The sequence below is a fragment of the Vicugna pacos genome, chromosome 2 (genome assembly GCF_048564905.1).
Source record: "Vicugna pacos chromosome 2, VicPac4, whole genome shotgun sequence".
Lineage (NCBI taxonomy): Eukaryota > Metazoa > Chordata > Mammalia > Artiodactyla > Camelidae > Vicugna > Vicugna pacos.
In genome coordinates this window covers 52,110,133-52,132,469 of record NC_132988.1, presented here as the reverse complement: position 1 = coordinate 52,132,469, position 22,337 = coordinate 52,110,133, and the positions used below count along the sequence as shown (strand labels likewise).

Here is a 22,337-nt window from a genome sequence, read left to right as displayed (position 1 = left end):
ATATGGAAGCCCGCAAAAGTGGAGGTTTCCATTCTTGAGATTTCTCTGATGGAAAATAGAACACATATTAGTTAAAGCACTTAATAATACTTATTAACGAAAAGAAAATCATTGGTAAAATTATAACCGCAAGGGAGTAACCAGGGGATTTGAGGTGCAGCTCTTGCAAAACACAAGGGAACTCTCAGAGAAGGAGCAGGCTGCTCACTGCATGTTAATGGCTCTTTTTGAGATAAGAACCTGCAGGAAGCACATGGTTCCTGGTTGTTTGTGGCTTATTTGCCAGATGCTGTCTAATTCTCACCCTCTTTCTTACCCCATCCCCAGCCTCCACAGATTCAGGAGTTGGTGTGGGGCAAGGTTCTGCAATGCGGTGACACTGCTGTTCTGCACGTCACTTGGTAATTTTTAAGAGCTGAAAAATGTAATTACTTTTACGCCACCTCAAAATATCCCCAAATCAAAACACCTGCATCAAAGCAGCAGCTTCAAAGTGTCAAGCATCTGCTGCCTCTTCCTGACTGGCCTTGCCCCCTTAATTTAGTTTTCATCCAGACTCCCGAGGGATTTTTACAAGATGAAAATCTCATCTAATCATGACTGTATTTAAAGTCGCTCTGGCTCCTGTTCCCCCTTCTCCCACCTCAGCCCCACGTGGCTTTCAGGCTCCAGTTATACTGAGCTGTACACAGTGCCCTGAATGCCCACGTGAGTCAGTCCCCCCATGCCTTCACAAACCCCTTCCTCGGCTTGAAGGTCCTTCCCCCCATCCTGCCTGACGAACTCCTCTGGGGTCACCTTCTCTGAGAAATACTCCATGTCTCCCCAGACGGGGTTAGGTAGGCGTTTCTTGCTCTGGGCTCCCACGGCATTCTGCGCTGATCCTCTGACATCACACTTACTCCTTCAGTAGAATTACTTGCTCTCCTATTTGTCTCTCTTGATAGGCTGAGAATCCCTTGAGGGCAGAGGATAAGTCTTTATCTTTGTAGCCTTTGAACTCGGCATAGTACATCGCACAGCAATTGTTCAATAAATGTTTACTGAATGAGTGAATACATAAATAAATGTATGAGTGAATAAATGAATAATAAACTGAGCATAAAAACCCAACCAAAATAGGATGATTACACTGGGTCTGTCTCATAGTGATACAACTTCCAACTTGCTCATGTGCAGTTTGAAGTCGTTAGTTTCCTGCCTTCCCCACAGGGAGAAGGGGCGTGTGTGCTGATCTTTAGGGTTTGGGAATAAGGTCCTGTTCACCTTTAGTTGTACTTCAATGGCATGATGGTTCATTTGCCAAAAGTTTAAGGACTCTGATCTGAATTAGGTGAGATGTTTCCTGGATATTAAATTAGATGTTACATGAGATGATACATGTGAAGCACAGCGCACGGCACAAGTAGACATACTAGCTATGGTTACCATGTCATCACCACCACCAAAATCATCATCATCATCATTATCAGCATTAAAGAGGCGTCTTGTTGGATGTACAGCAGTAGAGCATAGAGGTCAGAGAGCATAGGATTTAAGAGTTCAACTGTGCCTGAGTTTGTACCCTGTTTCCACCACCGGATGGACCCACAGGATCCATTCTTGACTGTTGGTCTTTAAAAGGTACCTTAATGATTTGAATCTAATTTTCCTAATCTGTAAAACAAAGATGTATTCGTTTTACAAGATGGATGGATTTCTCTGTGCCAAGAATCATTCTGGGTACCTGAGATCCACAGTGAATAAAACAAAAATCCCCACCCTCATGGGGTTTACACTGTCAAAATAAAATCTAGCAGAACAAATAAAATAGCTCAAAAAATTTGACAGTGACAAGTGCCATGACTGAGAGAAAAGGCAGGATGCAGATGGGGAGTGGACAGGACTGCATTGTAAGTAGGGTGGCCAGGCACAGGCATGGCAAGAAGGGGAGGTTTGTGTGAAGACCTGAAAGTGGAAAGGGAGTGAGCAGAGAGGAGCAAGAACAAGGGCCAGCGTGGGAGCTGAGGGCACAGCACGAAGTCAGAGCAGTGTCCGGACGATCTCGGAGACCTGCTGTACGGTCTTGGACTTTTCTCTGAGTGAAGGCTCATTGGAGGGTTTTACATGAAGGCGTGACTTGACCTTACAGGTTCGTGCTGATGATGTGCTGAGAACAGCTGAATGAGGACCAGGGTGGAAGTGAGGAGGCCACAGTAATAATTCAGCATAGATGGTGAAAGGAAGCCTCATGGCCTGCTTTCCTTCCATCTCACAGAAAATTGTTATTTTATTAGAATTGGCAGCTGCTGGGAAATTATTGTACTTAATGCACAAACTGTGATGCCTACAGTGTGAATGGCAATGCCTTACCTTGTGAAGTGTGCAACCTGCACAACCACATGTGTTGGGAGGAAGAGAGAGAGAATATTAAAGTTGACTTTCAGGTTTTTGGTGTAGCAACAAGGATAAAATTTCCATGAGGAAGGTTAGTGGTGGGGGCAGGCAGGAGATCCATTCCGAGCTTGTTAAACGTTAGATGTGTTGCCATTGAGCATAATAATATAACCTGTCTCACATGAATGCTCCGAGGTTTAAGTCAGTGTATGTGAGCAACAAAAGCTGTCAGTAGTTGCTCAGTAAATGCAGGGCCCTATAATTATCAGATACCTTGAATTTCCAACATATACATTTAAGTTTAGAATGTATATATGTAAAATATATGTGTATATATATTATATATTATATATACATATATATATATATATATATGCATCTATGTAGATTTAGGATCATCTTCTAAGTGGTTAGCATTCCAGGCTCGCTATTCCCAAACATAATTCTAAAACTTCAACCCAGACTAATCTATTATCAAATTATAAATAAGGAAGTTGCTATTTTTATACACACACACACACACACACACACGCACAGAGTCTGTCTGTCTATCTATTTTTTGATAAAAGCATGTGAATGTGCATGTCTGGGGGAGTTGTTTGTTTTGCAAAGTCCTCTCTCCTCTTCCCTTGCTGCACATTTGGGCTCTTTGTCCTGATAGGGTAATAATATACAAATAAGTGAGAAACCACTGAAGAACAGAATTGATTATCTTTTAGAATGACTTTCTGTTTCTAATCAGACCCAACAAAGCAAGAATGCTCAAATCTAGGTTGTAAAAATGAAATTACATCTCGGTTTTTATTACCTATGAGACCACTGAAGGAGAGTACTCTGATGTGACTTTTTAAAAATTCCCCTGTCAGCATGTAACTGTTACAATCAAGTGGGGCAGGTTTCTCTCCCACTGACTCTTCTTATTCTCTGGGCCACACCAAGCTAGACCACTAAGAGAGTTTTGGGTAAGGTTAAGACCCTCTTTTGAATGTTCTGAATATCATATTTTTAAAGCAGTTTTATTGAGATATGTAAAAGTCACTCATCTGAAGTTTATAATTCAGTGAATTTCAGTATAGTCACAGAGTTGGACAACTATCACCACAGTCTAATTTTAGACCATCTGTATCATCTCCCGAAGAAATCATGTACTCAGTGGCAGTCACTCCCTATTCCTCATCACTTTCTACATCCAGCACTACCCTAGGCAAATACTAATCTATTTTTTTTTAATAGTTTTGCCTATTCTGGACATTTCATATAGATGGAATCATACAAAATGTAATCTTTTGTGACTGGCTTCTTTTACTTAGCATGTTTTTGAGATTTATCTATGCTGTAGCATATATAAGCACTTCATGTGTTTCTATGGCCAAATAATATTCTACTCTATAGAAACACTATATTTTGTTTATCGATTCATCAGTGATGGACATTTGGGTTGTTTCCACTTTGGAGCTGTTATGAATAGCCTGCTGCTATAAACATTCATATATAAGTTTTTGTAAAGACTTAACATATTTTTATTTTTCTGGAGTGTATACCTAGGAGTATATATGATGGGTTATGAGGTAACTTTACATTGAACTTTCGGAGAAACTGTCAAACTTTTTTTCACAGTGGCTACACCATTTTTACTCCCACCAGCAATGCATAGGGGTTCCAATGTCTCCACGTCCTCCCCAATACTTGTTATTTCCATCTTTCTTATTACAGCCATCCTGGTGTGGGGGAAGTCATACCTGGTTGTGACTTTAACTAGCATTTCCCTAATGACAAATGATGTTGAGCATGTTATCATGTGGCATACGGGCCACTTTGTATATCTCCACTGGGGAAATGTCTCTTCTTTGTCCATTTTTAGAGTGAGTTCTCTTTTTATTATTGATTTTTAAAGTTTTTTGTATTTCTTTTTTTTTTTCAGAGCAGTTAAAGACTTTATTAGCAACACAAAGGCACACCTTCAAGAGCTGAAGGTAGGCTTATTCAAAGACAGATAGCCCAGCCTCAGTATCTCTTAATCTCCCTTTTACATTGTCCATTGCTTTGTGTGTGTATATGCTGCACTCTGGGTAATTTTTTCACATCTGTCTTCTACTTCAGTAACTCTCTCTTCAGTCATGTCTAATGTGCTATTTAAGACACCTAAAAATATGACCAGGTAGATGTTAAGTGACTCAAAAAAGGCTTTTTCATACAAAAAAATAATTGTAATCTAAAACTTAATTTCTAGACCTATTCTGCTTCTTGGTATTAACTTGCCTAAACTTCTCAAAAGTGCATTTAAAATCTGTATATACACTATATGTAAGTTATACCTCAATTTTAAAAAAGATTAAAAGCTTAGACTCAAAACCTGGTTCAAAAACTTAATTGATGATGTAAATAGTGTGAGGTAAAGAGAGTAAAGGCAGAGATTACAGTGTGTTTGAGTCAAGAAAAATAGGCATTCAGTAAATGTTCATTGAAGGATCAATACATGAATGAATAAGTGAATAATTAATGTAACAAGACTAGTTTTCATGTATGGCTTTGCAATACTAGTGTCATTATTTTGTAGTTACATCTCATAGAGTTCTGTAGTTCATATGTCCCTTGGCTGCTATTGGTGACTAACATCATTGTCTGGTAGAATGTTCTGTGTTCTTGCAATGTAGAAAGAACTTCCAGGCTGCAAGAATTGTGAAACAACACTGTTGTAACCAAATAAACTCAGATGATTTTCTTTCCTGATTTCTCAAATATCCGTATTTGAGAACATGACTTTCTCTGTGCTCAAGTACTATTTTACAGGACAGTATCATTCAGTCATGTAGTTTTTATGCCTTTCTGGCCAACAGAAGTCAATGTGGAGGCAACTGGTAGACCTAACTTTGAGGCATTGTTCTAAAAATGTGCTCTCAGAATATGGCTATTCCCCTGGCAGGTTCACAGGGACAAGCAAAGAGATTTTGGTTCAATGTACATTTCACAAATTTGAAATAAAAGATTAATTGTGATTTTCACAGAAAAGCTATTATAGTCTTAACAACCAGCTCATTATTAAAACTTGCATTATGCTTTATCAGAGGAGTCAGCTCAAATCTAACATTATGACTCATTTTATTATTTCTCTAATTGATAAAAATGGACCACGGACTAAAATTCTAGGATTTCTAAAATTTAAATAATGATAAAATGATCCCGAATAGCCAAAACAATCTTGAGAAAGGAGAACCCCAGCTGGAGGAATCATGCTCCCTGACTTCAGACTTACTACAAAGCTACAGTCATCAAAACAGTATGGTACTGGAACAAAAATAGATACATAGATCAATGGAACGGAATACAGAGCCCAGAATAAGCTCATGCACTTATGGTCAATGACTCTACCACAAAGGAGGCAAGAATATACAATGGAGAAAAGCCTCTTCAATAAATGGTGCTGGCAAAACGTTATGGTAACTAACAGAGGAAAAAATGTGACAATGAGTGTGTATATGTCCATGTATGACTGAAAAATTGTGCTGAACACTGGAATTTGACACAACATTGTAAAATGATTATAAATCAATAAAAAATGTTAAAAATAAATAAAAATAAATGGTGCTGGGAAAACTGGAAAGCTACATGTAAAAGAATGAAATTAGAACATTTTCTAACACCACAAAATAAACTCAAAATGGATTAAAGATCTAAATGTAAGGCTGGAGACCATAAAACTCTTAGAAGAAAACATAGGGATAACACTCTTTGACATAAAAATAATAGCAATATCTTTTTCCATCTGTCTCCTAAAGCAAAGGAAATAAAAACAAAAATAAACAAATGGGATCTAATTAAACCTAAAAGCTTTGCACAGCAAAGGAAACCATCAACAAAACAAAAAGACAACATACTGAATGGGAGAAAAGACTTGCAAATGATATGACCAATAAGGGGTTAATTTCCAAAATACATAAACAGCTCATACAGCTTAACATCAAAATACAAAAGCCAATTAAAAAATGGGGACCTGAACGGACATTTTTCCAAAGAGGACATGAAGATAGACAACAGGCAAGTGAAAAGATGCTCAACATCGTTAATCATCAGGGAAATACAAATCAAAACCACAATGAGATACCATCTCACAGCTGTCAGAATGGCTATCATCAAAAAGAACACAAATAACAAACGTTGGTGAGGATGTGGAGAGAAGGAAGCCCTCATACACTGTTGATGGGAAAGTAAATTGGTGTAGCCACTGTGGAAAACAGTATGGAGGTTTCTCAAAAAACTAAAAATAGAGCTATCATATGACCCAGCAATTCCACTCCTGGGTATATATCTGAAAAAGCAAAAACACTAATTTGAAAAGATACATGCCTCCCAGTGTTCGTAGCAGCATTATTTACAATTGCCAAGATATGGAAGTAACCTAAGTGTTCATCAACAGATGAATGGATAGAGAAGATGTGAGATAGATAGATAGATAGATAGATAGATAGATAGATAGATAGATAGATAGATAGATAATGGAATACTATTGGGTCATAAAAAAGAATGGAATTTTGCCATTTGCAACAAAGTGGATGGACTTTGAGAGTATTTTGCTAAGTAGAACAGACAAAAACAAGTACTATATCATATCACTTATATGTGGAATCTTAAAAAACCCAACAAACTAGTGAATATAACAAAAAAGAAGTAGACTCACAGATATAAGAAAGAAACTATTGGTTACCAGTGGGGAGAGGGAAGGAAAAGGAACAACACAGGAGTAGGGGATTAAGAAGGTACAAACTCTTCTGTATAAAATAAGCTACAAGGATATATTGTACAACATGGGGAATACAGCCAATATTTTATAATAACTGTAAATAGAGTATAATCTTTAAAAATTGTGAATTACTATACTATATGCCTGTAACTTATAAAATATTAAACATCAACTATCCTTCAGTAAAAACTAAAATAAAAATAAAATAATGATAAAATGTATCATAAATATAAGAACTCATAAAAATGTTATAATTGTAAACAGTAATCAGAAACTCAATGTAAATATAGAATGTGAACTTATATGCTCTGGTTTAAGGTGATCTACAAATGAGATAATTTCCCACATGCAGCCTAAAAATAAAATGCAAAATGGAAGTACATTGTGATGAAACATTAAACTGAAATGTACTAGCTTTATAATCCATTTGTCCCTATTCCTTGATACACTGTTTTGAAATTTTGTCGAATAGATGTATCGAAGTCAGCAGAACTTCCTCATAAATTTTAAATAAAGAAGAGTGACCTCTATAGTAAACTAAGGAAGTTTTTCCAGTACAAGCCCTACATAATGCATTTCAAGAGACAACTGATACATTCTGTCACAAAGAGCATACACCAGTATTACTAAAATGTGATTCATAGTTTTATTCCTCATTACAAAATTAGACACAAGTCATACTATTTTTAAGTTTATAAAACTTCTGTAGATAAAAATATAGTGCTTGAGAGGAAACAGAATGAGTTACTAGATAAAACTCCTTTATCAAACGGAGCCATTGGATGTCACATAATGACAATGACATATGATGTCGAAGCACTGTAACAGGTTCATGGGTGTGTGTGTGTGTGTGTTCTTCTCAGTTGGACGGAACCTCTGATATGTTGAGTATGACTCCACACTTGGCACATGGGCTGTCCATCTATGAGGGAGAAGTACGTGATGGTATTTGTTCCACTTATTACTGATACCCATGCTACTATAGAGAAGAGATTTTTCATTACTTGCAAACTCCTATGTGAAAAGGGATGTGGACTGGGAAAGTACATTTGGGTCAGTGTTGACAAGTGGGAACATTCGGGAAAGGACAAAAAGAATTTGCTCCGGATTACCTGACCCCACATTGTTCCACTCATTCATCGGCACTCGATGCTGAATGACTCTTGATCTTGATTTTGAGTTGAAGGAAATAATGGCAACTAAAAATATAATCAAATTATATCCACTAATGGTAAAACTGTCTAGCATGCTGTGTGGAGGGAAAAAAAGTAGGCAGCAACTTTAAAAAGTCCACTTTTCCACACTGTCATAGGAAAAAATGTGAGTGCGAGACCATACACAGAAATTTAATTTTATTCAAAAGTACTCACATGAGACCGTATGCAGAAACATTTCTACATTCATAGCACTATTAATGCCAGGAAGGACTAGGGAGACCATCTAATTTATTGTCTGATCAAGGACAATTTTGAGGATGAAAGGAGGCACTTTTAATGGTTTTATTGGGATAATAGACATAAACTGAAACTGTCCCAGGGACATATGTTATCTTATTAAAAACTATTCCTATGATTTCAAGTGACTTGTTTGAATATTACATGTATAATATTATCAACATATTAAATAGCTAGCATAAAATTATCACTTCAGGGATGAAATATAATGTTAATGTTGAGGATAAGCTATTGAGATTCCTTTAAAAGCCTAAATTACGACATAAATGGTTTGACTGCTCAGTGTTTCAATTTTTTCCAATCCTGGATGATTTTCTTCACTCACTGGAGAAATAAACTGATTCTACATAATGCGTGTATTTTAAAACTTAAAGAAAATGCTTCAAAAAGGAAAAAAAAAGAAGAAGGAGAAGGAGGAGGAGGAGAAGGAGGAGAAGAGGAAGAAATACTTTTGGAAGCTGAACTCATCCAGATGGATTTAATAATCCATCCATCTCTCCCTCCCGAGGTGACACATCCAGCCCCGAGCTTCCAGTTTACCGCCAATGGAGTGGAGAAAGTGCTTTGGTGAGAAGCCTCGCAGAATCTCCCCATAAGTACTAGAAAGATCCACCACACGCTTGCTGACTCTCTCTCAAAGCTTTCATTGCGACAATGTAACGATCTAATAGAACAAAGAAAAATATAGATTGGATATGAAATCTGGACAATGGTTCAAAGCATCTGCAGATCCCTTAGTGAAAGGTAGTAAACAAGTATCATCCTGCTTTCCGATACGAAACCATTAAATAGCGCTAACAGTGATACATTAACATATTATGCTTAAGTTTCACTTTTTAAATTGTGATGAATCTTTTGGAAACGTTTATATTTGTTGGTGATTTTTGTGATTCATACTCAACGTAAATAGTCCACAAATGACAAAAGTTTTAGAAACTTTTAAAAATGATGGTTAAGGCAAAATTAAGGCTTACAGGTCTAAGCTTTAACCAAGGCTTAACCAAGATTGCAAAGAGCTGAGAGGATGGCAGGCCTACAGCTTATCCCCCAAGAATCAACTCAGGTATCATATTTTACAAACATTTGAATCCTGTCTGTGTGCCAGAGTTATAACAATGTACAAAAAGCAGCCCTTGTCCTTAAGAAACTTCAGAGAATCTGTGAAACCTCAGAGGTTTAAGCACTGCACTGCAGAAAAGTTAAGAAGCTCTAAAAACATACCAGAGAACATCCACCAAGACCTAGAGGAATCAAATCAGACAACTGAGATCTGAAGGCTGAAGGGGTGGCAAAGGAGAGCGTTCATTCCTGGCTTCGGCAACATGATTTGCACAAATCTGGGAGGTGAGAAAGAGGACACTATCCTCAAAACTGCAGATATCTCAGCAGGGCAGAGCACCTAACACGAAGAGACAACACTCTGATGAACCTGTTGTGTGACAGTGTAGACAGTGAAGGATATTAGCAGGAGAGTACGTGATTAGATTAGTGCTTTAGAAACAATGTCGTGTGGAAAATGAATTAGAGGGTGGCAGGAAAAGGCAAGACTTGTCAGGTGGCTGCAGAAGCAATGGGATGATTTAAGAGCAGTGATAGCTTATAAAATAAACAACAAGGTCTTACCATATAGTACAGGGAACTATATTCAATTTCTTGTAATAGCATATATTGGAAAAGAATCTGAAAAATATATGTATATGTATAACTGAATCACTTTGCTGTATACCTGAAACTAACATTGTAAATCAACTATACTTCAATTAAATTCTTTTTTAAAGAGCAATGACAGCAATAATTATGGAAACGCAAAGGAAGGGGGAACAGAGGATGAAAGTGAATTCTGACATTTGATTTGGGTCTTGAAGGAAGAGTAGGGGTTTACCAAGTAAGGAAGGGCATTCAAGACACAGCAAAGACAAAGGAAACTAAAAAGAAAAAGACATATTCCTGGATATTCATATATAAATGAAATGAGATATGAAGAGAAAGACGGAGTGGGAACAGGTTGGGGTGCCACTTGGTTTTCTGAGCTGGGGAGTGTCATGCTCAGATCTCTATTTTAGAAAAATGAAAACAGGGCGCAGGAGAGATTTGAAGTTCAAGGAGATATCACCCTACCAAGCCCCTTTACAACAGCACAGCACCTCTGGATTGCCAGAGGAATTCCTTCAATCACAGGAGATCTGACCAGAACGAGGGCACGCTTAGATTTCCATAATGAAATACTTTCAGGATTAGGGAGGGAAATATTCTTCAACATCAGCGACATCTATTCAAGGTGTCCCTCCTGTTTCTTTTCCTTTTCCTCACTGACTAATATGAATCAATCACCTGTCCTGCAGGCTACTTGGTGGAGGTAAACAGAGTGATGGGGAGAAGGTAAAAAACACCAGCTGACTATGCTCCCCAGGCCAGAGTGTTTGACTGACTGACTGCAGGAGTGGAAATACCACTCCTGTCTATTCAAGAGGAGCCCTGGGAATACCTGTTCTTTGTACAAGATGTGGTTTAAAAAAAAAAAAAAGAGTCATCATAGTAATGCAGGGCCAATTTCTTCACAAGGAGCGGGATGAACATGTCACAAAGGGCCATTGTGAGCAAAGTTTCCCTCAATTGGATGGCATAGCTAATTTGCAGCATCCTAGCAGCAAGTAAACTCCACTCCCACACAAACATCAGAAACTTAGTGAGAGGCTGTGAGCTCCTGACACAGGCTCAGATCTATGATTGGGTCCACAGAAAAGATGCCACAGGAAATGGTCCCTGGTCTCTGACAGCACAGCAGGGAATCCAGCAAAGAAAGCTATTTCTAACCCTGAATTCAGTGACTCATCTTCCACCTTTTAATTTTCTGAAATTGGGATGCATCTCACCACTGATTTAATGTAGTGTTATTTCTTTTCTTGTAAGATGTTCTTCAATAGATACGTGTCAACTGATGTGCTAGGAAAGGCATGGGCAGATCCACTCCCCCGGGGGGTGGCAAACATGCTAGTCAGCCAGTGACCTCTGGAACAAGAGGCTCTTTGCTTATGGAAAACTTCTTCCTGCAGGACGGTGCCCACTGAGTGGGTGGCCAGGGAGGTTTGACCTCTGGGTGGGCAGAAGAAGTGTCTCAAGTAGCATAATTATGGGGTCCTCTAAGGGACAGGGTGTGTGTGTCGGGGGTGGAACTCTCATGCATCCTGTTCAGCCTGAAATTCCTGTATTACAAAGTCATCCTTTAGGTCTTAAAAATTCATCTTGTCTTTGAGAGTTTCCATTGTATGATTTTCAAATTGAATAGCAATGAACTCTTTTCAAGTAAAATCTCATTAGAAATAATAGTATAGAAACAGATATTTCAATGGCTTCCTTGCTTAGTGAAAACATCTTATTCTTTGCAGGATTTCTGAATCACCTCCATGGAACATTGTTTGAAAATCAGTATTACAATCTACTAATAGATATATGGGGAAAAGTTATGAGTGATTAGAAACTTTCAAATTTACCTAGTCCAACATCCTCATTTAATTAAAGAGGCAACCGAGACTCTGAGAGGTTAAAAGGCTCACCTATGGTTAGTACTTATCCAGGTGGTGACTGCTGGGATCAGAACCTTGGCCAGCTGGTTCCCAGTCTACCGTTCTGGTAGGACAGTAGGGGGCCATTTCCAAGAAGGGGCAGGCAGAGGTCCACATCCCTGGGTAACCACATTGCCTGGAACTGGCCCTGCACCCTCAGAGGGGACACCTGCCACCACAGCCACTGGAGCTTCTACAGCCTGGTTCTCCTGTCTCTCCTTTTCCCATGCGCCATCCTCCATCAGGAGGATGGCCATCAGGGAGGGGACAACCTCAGGTAAACAGACCAATCAGTCTCCCAAGAAGAAAGGTTGAATGGCTAAGACCCACAGAAGGCAGAATTTCTCCCTGCTTTTCTCTCACCCTGAGTCCTGGGAATGTCTTCTCAGAAATGCCATGTGGGCTCCTGGGATCACCCATCCTTCCTTCCCAAGAGGCAGCTCTAAGCCATGGCGGTACCTGATGCCGGACTGAAATCCATGCCACGTTCCAACCCTGCCAGGTGGGCATATTAGTGTGTCATCAGTGGCCTCAGTTATAAATGTGGGATAATAATAGTACTGGGCTTGTGATGATGTGGTGAAGAGTCAGTGGGAAAGTACACGTGGAGCACTTAGCATGTGGTGAGAACTCAGTCATCCAGTTACCTCGTATTACTAATAATGCTAGTTGTTATCTAGTCCAATCTGTTGAGTAGCTGTTTTGTGGGAGGCACATGCCTCATAAAACCAAAAACATTTTTGAATAGCTGCATCTTTTACATTAGGTTGGAGGGTAGAGGGGAACCTGGTTGAACTTAGTGACAAACCACTTGTCATCAAACTAAGGAAGATTCAGCTGAAAGAATCCCCCACAGATGATTTGCTTCCATCCCTGCTGAAACAGTCAGCCTAATTCCTGGGCACTGTGATGCTAAAATACTAACTCAGTTCCATAAATACACACTTGATCAGCAGTGGTCCTTCAGTCAGGGAACTGTAATGAAAACATGCTTTCTCTTCATCGTTTTAAAATGCTAGTCTTTTGTTCTTGTCCCAAACTCTCCCATTCTTCCTATTTTTCTCCTCTACTCTTTATCTTGTTTCCTGCCTTCCAAGTGTAATAGGACTTCTTTGCCATCTAGAGAAAAAGACCAAGAGATATTCTTCTCTGCCTTGCTGTAGACAGGTGCTTCCCGAGAGCCCTGCTGCTTAGGGAAAAGCTGTTAGATGAATAAAATCTTTCCACTACTTCTAATGTGAAGAGGTATCAGACATGGGTAACTGAGGATACCTAAGGAAGTTTGACAGAAAAATACTTCAATGGTATTATTGGACAATGAAAATAAGTTTATAAAAATAATAAGCAACATTTTGAAACTAAGTAAACTGAGCTCGTACATAAAATATAACGAGAAGACTTGGCCATGAATGTTGGGTGATGGGGGAGGCTGTCTTGGGAAGGCGCTCGGAACTCAGGTAACTGACTTCTAAGCAAACAATATGTAATATTGTGATTTATCATAAGAAATACATATTTGATCTTCATCCCATTCCTGATGCAGAGCTCCTAAAACCTTGGAATTTCCCAAGTGATAAGGAGAGAGAAAGGTGTTACTTATAAGCCCTTTCAACCACACCTGAGTTTATGAGGTGACTTTTGCAAAGCCCCTAATGGTGGGGCTGGTTGCCAGAGGAACCAACCTTGTGATTAGAGGGTTGGAATGGTCAGCTCTATTTTTCCCACCTCTGGAAAGGGGAGAACGGCTGGAGACTGAACTTGATTACCAATGGCCGGAGACTGAGTTTGATTACCAATGGCCAGTGATTTAATCAATACTGCCTACGTACCGAAGCCTCCACAAAAATCTCTAGAGCACTGAGAGCTTCTCGTTTGGTGAACACATGGAGCTGCTGAGAAAGTGGCTGGAGAGGGTATGGAAACTCCTTGCCCCTTCCCCTGTAGCTTGCCCTGTGTGTCTCTTCCATCTGGACGTTCCTGAGTTATATCCTTTGTAATAAACTGGTAATCAAGTAAGCAAACTGTTTTCCTGAGTTCCATGAGCTGTTCTAACAATGACTTATAGCCAATCAGTCAGAAGTCCAGGTGACAACTTGGACTTGCATTTGGTGTCTGAAGCTGGGATGCAGTCTTGTGGGCCTGAGCCTTAACCCGTGGGACCAGATGCTCTCAAGTCAGACAGTGTCAGATCTGAGTCAAAGTTGTAGGACACCCAACTGGTTAGTGTGGGAAACCCCCCAACACACACATACACACATTTGGTGGCCAGAAGAACTGAGTATGAGAATAGAAGACAAAACAGAGTTTTTCCTTTACACAGCGCCTTGGGGGCTCATGGTTATTTTACACTTACTATACTGAAAATTAAAGTTATATATGTAAGAACTAAACCTAAGAGTGATTTGAAAACATGATTTACAATCACCTGTGTCATACATCTAATTTCCACGTATTCATAAATCTGTTGCTGGCTCTTTGTTCTGTTCCTCTGGTCTATTTATGTTGTCTTCAATACCTCCTCCTGCATTACTGTAGATTTTTTTATAAGGTATATGATAAAGTGAGTCCCTGAATTTTCATTTTGCCAGAATTTTCTTGGCTCTTCTTGGTCTTTTACACTTCCTTATACACTTTAGAATTAATCTTTCAATAAAAGAAGAAAAAATTCATTGAGTTTTTATTGGAATTGCATTGATTGATTCTACTAATTTGGGGGACATTTAATAGCTTTAAGATATTGAGTATTCCCATCCAAAAGCATGATATATGTTTCTACTTAGATTGGCTTTAATTTTTACTACATTTTATAATTATCTCCAAAGCAGTCTTGCATATCTTTTGAAAGACTTATTCTTATGTACTATGGTATTTTCGTTGCTATTTAAAATAGAGTCTTTCTTAATTACATTTTTTACATTTGTTGCCAGGGTGTAGGAATACAATTGATTTTTTTTAATTGAATTATAGTCAGTTTATCATGTTATATCAATTTCTGGTATACAACATAATGTTTCAGTCACACGTATACACATATATATTCCTTTTCATATTCTTTTTCATTATAGGTTACTATGAGATAAAGTTCCCTGTGCTATACAGTAGAAACTTGTTGTTTATCTATTTTATATTTAGGAGTTAGTATTTGCAAAGCTCGACCTCTCAATTTATCCCTTCCCACCCCCTTACCCCCCTGGTCACCATAAGTTTGTTTTCTATGTCTGTGAGTCTGTTTCTGTTTTGTAAATAAGTTCATTTGTGTCATATTTTAGATTCCACATATGAGTGATAACAGATGGTATCTTTTTTCCTCTCTTTCTGGATGACTTCACTTAGAATGACAATCTCCAGGTTCGTCCATGTTGCCAATTGATTTTTTATGCATTTGTATCCAGAACTCTTGCCAAGTTCGTTGGTCAGTTCTAGTAATTAGCCTGTAGGTTCCCCTGGACTTTCCCTGTAGACTACGTACATGTAAATGGTGAACAATGGCAGTGTTGCTTCTTCCTTGGCAACCTACATACCTTTCTTTTTATTTTTATTTTTTTTTTACTCACTACACTCATAGGGTATATGGTAAGACAGACACAGTAAAATGGGTTTTTTACTTTTCCTGATTTGTAATGAAATGTTTTTTCTTGTACATGATTACATGGGATGTTATCAGTGAGTTCTGGGAGAAACCCTTTATCGGGTTAAGAAAGTTTCTTCTCTTACTAGTTTTCTAAGTGATTTTTGTCAGGAAGGTATATGCAACTTTATCTAATGCTTCTTAGGTTAAATTTTGAGATAACCATGTGGTTTTTCTTTCATAAAATGTTAATGTGGAGAATTAGAGCAAATAGGTATTTATCAAAATTATCCATGAGCATGGTTTAAAGGGTCCGATGGCTCCATGGCAGACCACTCTCTAGTAAGGTGTGCGAGTTCCAGTCACCCTACAGCTTCATCCACACTTGGTATTCTTATCAGTGTTATCATTTTGGCCATCCTAGCGCGTGTGGGGTGATAGCTCCTCATTTATGAGCTCCGTAGTTTCTGCTGGGGTAAAACTAACCAAAACTGACTAGTGTAGAGTGAGCCACACCAAGATGCTTGCAAATTGGTAGATAAATCAATTTGCATAACAATAGCTCAACCCAAAGTCAACATCATAACAGAGATTCCAAAACCACCGTGAAGGGCTGTTGCCAGGGCTTTGTGAATCCATTATCTATAAACGGTAGCTGTAATCTACTGTTTGCACACTAAATTAATAACCTTATAACTATGTGGGCTCTAAGGCTTTTTTTTTCTTTATAAAAGGGCTTCTTATGTGGCTAAGACACAGGAGGGGCACTGACAACTATTCTATATGACCTGGGGTAAACGCTGAAACCTGAGTTTCTGTCTTCATATGTGTCAAGTGGGATAGTAAAAGGATCCACAGAGTAGGGTCATTTTGAGAATAAAATGAGACAATCCACATAAAGAATTCAGTCCAGTGACTAGCTCGGCCCATGTGCTCATTAAAAGCTTAGTTGTTAATGCTTGTCAAACAGCTTGGATATTAGTTGCGTCAATAGTAGACAAGGAGTTAAGCAGTCTTGCAAACCCCTAGCAGATACATATACAAACTGGACAAAGTGGAAAACAATATGTGAAACATCTGGAAGCATCCCAAAGTGGACAGAAACCAGAAGAAACTTCAGTCTCAAGAAACTGCAAGTAGAAGGAGTAAAAACTGCAGGCTGTGCTGCTTGATCCAAGGTAGCTGCCAACTCCCACGGCCACGGCTGAAGAGAAACTACAAAGTTAAAGGACGCTGTTACGTAATGGATGGCCTTGACTCTGTCTAAAGTAACAGTGTTGTAAGCGGTGGTCTTCAGAGGTACAGAAAAGGGGAGATGAAAAGAGAAATTGCTCATCCAGACTCACGCCAGAACTCCATACCTGGCAGACGTTATTATAAAGGAATCAGTGAAGAGTACTGCACAGTTGGGGGATGACTGTTCATTCATTCATTGTGTGCACTCCCCTCCTTGTCCATTTATTCAACAAACTTTTATCAAGCATCTGCAATTTTATTACTAAATAGAAGACCTATAAAGATGAATTTCTGGATTTCCTCTCTTTACTCTCTAGACACAGACTTGAGCAACTTCAGAGTTAATTTGAAAGCTTCACCTCAGAAACCTGCACCCGGTCGTGGCTTCCACCTGCCTGAAATCATCACTGGCAACAGAGTGAGCAGGGCAGCAGCTGTGTGTACCTTGAGTTTCCACCCACGTCCATAGGCCTGGCTGAGAGGGTCTACACCCATGACGACCACTCTTGGCTGCATGTTAGACTCACATCAGAATTTGTAAATCTTCCTGTGTGATTCTGGGTGCAGCCAGAATGGAGGATGAACACCAGGCTGGCTTAGCTGCACCAGCACAAGTGAGAACTGCTAGATGGTCTTCCAGGCAGCAGGGAGGCAGGGAGGTGTGCTGCTACTGATGGTGAGACAGGGCAGGCTAGAGGAGGAGGGGGGCTTTACAGTCAGCTCCCATGCCTACTCCCCACTGGAGGGGGTTAATTCCCATTGGGAAGCGTTGTGCCCCAAAATTCATATGCTGAAGTCCTAACCCCCATTGTGCAGAATGTGACTGTACTGGGACATGGTCCTTAAAGAGATGTGAGTGTGAGCCCTTATCTGATATGACTGGTGTGGCTATAAGAGGAGGAAATTAGCACACAAGCACACAGAGAGGGAAGAGCGTCTGGAGACACAGTGAGAAGGCAGCCATCTGCAAGGTAAGCAGAGAGGCCTCAGAAAAAACCAACCCTGCTGACACCTTGATCTCAGACTTAGAGCCTCCAAAACTGGGTGAAAATAAACTTCTGTCGTTTAAGCCACCCAGTCTGTGGTGTTTGTTAGGGCAGCCGTAGCCAACTCATACAGGAAGCACAGGCACCGTGTTGATGCTGTGGTTGTCTGAATGCCTTATTGTGGTTGTTATTGCTAATTAAAAGATATTCATGGTAAAAAAAAATCATTCTAAAATTAGAAAAGGGTATAGAATGAAAATGTTAATTTCCCTCTTCTCCCCTGAACCCTCTGTAATCACTCCCCTGAGATACGTACTGTTAACAGAGTTTTGTATTAAATCATATCATGTGAGACTAACAGGATTTACTTATTCCCTTACACAACGAGCACTGATTCCCACTACGCGCCAGACACTGTGCCGGCCACCATGCAAATGCTATTCCAACCCTAGAGCTGACGGTATGGTGGTGCCTGGCTTCTGTCTCTGGGGTCAGGGTCCCTCAATGGGAAGAGGAGGGACACTGGGAGCTGATGCTGGAGGCCAGATTGGAATGAACACAGATGTTACTTAAAGGAGCCAAAAGCAATCACAACCAAAGGGCAAGTACCAACAGGAACTAAAATCTATGCTTAGTCCTGAAGGAGAGACTCCCAGCCACAAATCTAGGAGAAGAGCAGGCCAGGGATGGAGGGCAAAGTAGGAAGCGAGGAGGTGCAGAGGCCCCCAGCAGGACAGCAAGTCAGCATGAGCTGCAGCAGAGAGGGTCCTTCAGACCCAGGCTGTGAACACGGTGGGGCACAGGGTCTGGCGGAGCAGCCCCGGCCCAGCCAACCGGCTCCACGTCCCAGGGCCTCACAGGACAAATGCACACACGGGGGAGGCAGCAGCCAGCAGCCGGGCAGCCGTAGTAATGAGTAATTGTAGCCATGGGAGGACACGCCCAGATGCCACAGAGCCCAGGGAAGGACTTAGGGAAGGGAAGTCAGAGAGTGATGGGGGGAGTGAGGTTTGAACTGGGTCTTGAAGAAGAGGCATTTACCAGACGAGGGTGTGAAAGGACATTATAGGAAAAGGAAGCGCAGCGCATAGCTGCACGTTCCCGTGGGAACAGGGCACGTTTCCTGAACAGAGAACAGTACGGTGCGGCAGACACATATTGTTTATGGGACAGAGGGTCTGGAAAGGGACCCAGAGTCAGGCCAAACAGCACAGATTAGAAACAAGTTTGGGCCATATCCTAAAGAATTTTGATCAGGGGAAAGATGTACTGAATCTGGGTTGCAGACGACAATCTACCCGGTCCTACTAGGGGCAGTGCCTGCACCTGGGAAGAACAGCCAGCCCTGGGGAAAGCATTTTATTGTCAGCCTCCCTCCCTCATTCCCCACAGCTGCAGGAACTTTTCTTAGCTTCTGCAGCTCTCTTCCCCCGAGCAGGTCACTCACTGCCTGTGACAACGGTGGGCATGCCTCGTTGCTCCAGGCCCCTGAAGAATGCCCTGGCACAGACTGCCCACCATGGGTCACCGTGATGCCCAAAGACTCAGAACAGCTGCAGCCTGGGCTGTGCCCGTGAGCCCTTCCAAAGTGCACAAGGACGGAAGAACGTGGGTCCCTCTGCTCCAATCCAATGACTCCCTTCCACGCCAAGCACTGAAGAATCTTGCCGGGTGACCACATGTGTGCAGATCTCCATGATGTGCTTTAGGTCGGAACTGAGGCCCTCCTGTCTCTCCAGGATTCTGTAGATGGCCATCTCACTGAGAATTCCCAGCATGTAAGACAGAACATCCCCAGGGTTATCTTTGGTCAAGGATCAAACAGCTGCTCCCCACTGTCTCAGCAGAATAAAATGCTTCTACTGAAGCAAAACCGACACGGTCGCACAGCACAGATAAGCGTGCAATCTGGGCTGTGGGAGGCACGGTTATCTGGAATATTGTTCCTTACCCAGGAGAGAAGCCTTTATCTGAGGAGTACTGTAGCCATGTACTTTGAGATAACAAAATTTCCTAGGGAACTCTTCATATCAGCAGCGACTCTCCATCCCCAGACTTAAGGGGAAAAAAGTCAGTGTGTATTTCTTTGCCTTCTATGGCTCAGAGGAAGTGTATGAGTGTCAGGGGAGAGGAGGATTTGAAAAGAGCTTGTCCAGTGTGTGTCCTGGTCCCCGACCTGAGCACGGGAAAAGGAGAAGCCATGAGAACTGTGGGTAGGACCTGCTTCACAGTGCAGAGGCATGGGTGAAGTCTGAAAGGTCTCCCTGACCCCGCCTCCCCAAAGGGAGTTCCCCAGTGACATTGCCTTCAGTTCCATCATCAATGACCCCTTTGGGCTAATGCAGTAGTTTTCAGTCTGAGCTGCATGCAATTCTAGGGGTTTCAGGACAAGCAAGACCAGCAGAGGACGTGTTCTACCCCTTCTCTCACCTTTAAATAGGGGTGTTCCCAATTCCTCTATGTTACATACAGGCTTCCCTTTGAGATTTCTTTTAAAAAATACTTCTTCTTAGTACGTATGATGGTTAAATTATGTGTCAGCTTAATTAGGCCACAGTAGCCAAATATTTGGTCAAAAACCAGTTTAGATGTCACTATGAGGGTGTTTTTCAGATGAGATTAACATTTAAATCAGTAGACTTTGAGTAAAGCAGATGACCCTCCCCAGTGTGGGTAGGTGGGCCTCGTCCAATCAGTTGAAGGCCTTAAGAGAAAAAGGCTGAGGCCCTTTAAAGAAGAAGGAATTCCGACTCAAGTTGTGACATTAACCCTTCCCTGGGCCTCCGGCCTGCCAGCCTGCCCTATAGATTTTGGACTTGCGAGCCTCCGCAATCTTGTGTGCCAACTGCTTTACATAAATCTCTATTTCTTCACCTCCTGTTTGCTCTGCTTTTCTGGGGACCCTGACTAATACAGTGGATTTGTTAACTGTAGGGGTATGGGTAACAATTTGGGAAATATTTTAGGTGTAATACAGATGTGAGCAGAAGAACAATTGTGTTGGTCTCACTGGGTTCTTGTTGTGCACGAGGGGCTGCACAAAAACGGAATGGGGCAAGGCAAGAACGCCATGGGGATGGATGGATGGCAACCGGAGGTACTGTGCAAACTCAGGACCTCTGAAATATATATATGTCAATGTCTATACACGTGTCTGTGTGCCTGTGTACGTGCACTAATGTGTGTGTACGTGTATGGATAAGTGCATACACATGCTCATACCCCCTAGTCCTCCATCCTGAAAGTACCAACAAGCAAATACACCCCAGCAGCAGCAATGAGTACACTTAGTGCCCAGATGGTGGTCTCTCATGTTCCTCACGAACACTGACCAGGACTACTCAGAAAAAGGCTGATTCGAAGGCTAGGGCGGGTAGGTACAAGATGAGCCTAGAACACCTTCATGGTGACATCTAGACTGGTGTTTGACCAAATACTTAGGTACTGTGACCTAGCCAAGCTGACACATAAAATTAATCATCATACCTACTAAGAAGAAGAATGTGTTTTATAAAAGAAATCTCAAGCCAGAAAGAAAAGAAATGCACTCACACACAAAACCAGTGGAGCGTGTTACAAGGACCAGGGAGACAGCTCAAAGGCTTCCCACTGGCTGGATCAGGTACAACTGGAGCACCAAGACATTAAGTACAGTAGTAAACCTGTGAAAAATGAGGTTGAAAAAAATCAATCCTTGTCGCCATTTTTAGAAGACGTATGCATAAATGAAGGGGAAGGTTATTTTGTTTGCAGCAGAATGCTGAGGGCCAAATGGCCAATGTGCAGGGAGTGCTGGAGACGGAAAAACATTTTGCAGCTATGGAGTAAAGGGTAGGTCAGCAAGAAACTCTAATGGATGCTAAATTCAGGGGGAGATTTTAATGAGGAGCAGGATACGTACATGTCTTACTTAACACGTCTCTTCATGGACTGCTTATTAGTTCAAGAGAGAAAATAAAACCTAGTAATTATTTAGCAGAGATCAGAATTGCCTTCACCAGTGAACAGTGTGTGTCTCCTGACGCACCACCCTGCGAAGGACACAACTCGCCTATGGCCAGAAATGCATAACCCCAACAGTGTCACCAAGAAACACCAGACAAACACAAAATGAGGACTGTTCTATTTTTAAAAAGAAGGGTGCCTGTGTGGGAGGTGGGACTCTATTTTTCAAAATGTCAGTGTCACAAAAGACAATGAAAGGCTGTGGAAGAGCATGTCACCTAAATGCAGGAACCCAACCCTGGACCAAATCCTGTGCTGGAGGAGAATGAAGTGCTGAAAAGAACATTATCAGATCAACTGACAAAATCAGGGTCTGACTGCCAGATTAGATGAAAGTATTATATCAATGTGAATTTATGAAGTTGATAACTGTACTGTCGTTATATAAGAGAATATTCTATTCTTAGGAAA

General features: G+C 40.9%; 2 long non-coding RNA genes across 2 annotated transcripts in view; both read right to left on the bottom strand.

Annotated features, from left to right (window-relative positions):
* The window catches only part of LOC140686374 (uncharacterized), a 118,994-nt gene that overhangs the window by 72,434 nt on the left and 24,223 nt on the right, over positions 1-22,337 (bottom strand). The window lies entirely within an intron of this gene.
* LOC140700139 (uncharacterized) lies at positions 9,033-12,632 on the bottom strand. Its single transcript, XR_012078387.1, has 2 exons — positions 12,495-12,632; positions 9,033-9,232 (listed from the first exon to the last, which is right to left on the bottom strand). It is a non-coding gene; the product is annotated as an uncharacterized lncRNA (long non-coding RNA).